Source organism: Oratosquilla oratoria, chromosome 4, assembly GCF_046742065.1.
Source record: "Oratosquilla oratoria isolate Oo_2021 chromosome 4, ASM4674206v1, whole genome shotgun sequence".
NCBI lineage: Eukaryota > Metazoa > Arthropoda > Malacostraca > Stomatopoda > Squillidae > Oratosquilla > Oratosquilla oratoria.
Genome location: NC_134780.1, coordinates 48,112,365 through 48,113,591, shown reverse-complemented (window position 1 = coordinate 48,113,591; position 1,227 = coordinate 48,112,365).

The window sequence follows — 1,227 nt, the reverse complement described above, 5'->3', positions numbered from 1 at the left end:
TGAGTAATGGACTTTTGAAATCAAAAGATCGCGCAATCAGTCCTAGAATCTTATTTGCTTTCTCAGAGGCTGAAATACACTGCTTGGATGATTATAGGTCGTTACTGATAATTATGGTGAGATTATTTTCACTATCCACTTTTGTTAACGAATTTCCAAATAACTTGTAATCGTAATCACTTATTTTTACCTATGTACATTACCTTGCATTTACTTGTGTTAAATTTCATTAGCCAATTTTCAGACCATATACCAGGGAACACAAAACCAATCCCACATTACATGAAATTATTGCCTGTATACCTGTCCATGTGATTGGAGTACCCTGTAGAGACTTGGGCCATCAACCCCCCCCATGGCAGTTATTTGGTCTAATGAGAGGGGATATGGCCCCACCACGTTAGTTATCACACTAATGTTGTTCGCCCTTTCAAATACCCTCTGGGTGTACTTGGTTACAACGTACACAGAAACTAAAAAGACAAATTAAGATTATCCAACTATATAAATACATAATTCAAAAGGTATGCAAGCTAATGCAATGAATTCATAAAATATTTAGATAAACCCCCTCGTCTATAATATTTGAGTAGTTTGACATGGATAATGGTGATACGTTTTACCCTATTACTCAAATATCCAACTATAGATGAATAAATTTACAAGCTGCAGGGCAGGAAATAAGTTTTTGTTGTATATATATATATATATATATATGTATATATATATATTTATATATACATACATATATATATATATATATAATTATATATATATATGTATTTATGTGTATATATATATTATTTATATATATATATTTACATATATATATATATGTATATATGTATATATATATATACACACACACATATATATATATATATATATATATATATATATACACGCATATATATATATAATATATATATGTATATATATATATATATATATATATATATATGTATATATATATATATATATATTCATATATTCAGGGCTTATTATAATAAGTTTCCTAATCAGTTTATATTAAATTTTCATCTAATTAGTTCAATCAAATAAATGTTTGTGCCATCCTTTTCTGTCCTGCATGGACAGCCATATAAGAGAAGTGCGATGCTAACAATATTTCTACATTTTCGGCAAGTTTGAGTCAGTGTAAATAGTGATTTTTTTCTAATTTACACAAAGTTAGCAGTGATTTGACAATAATTTTATTCATGATAC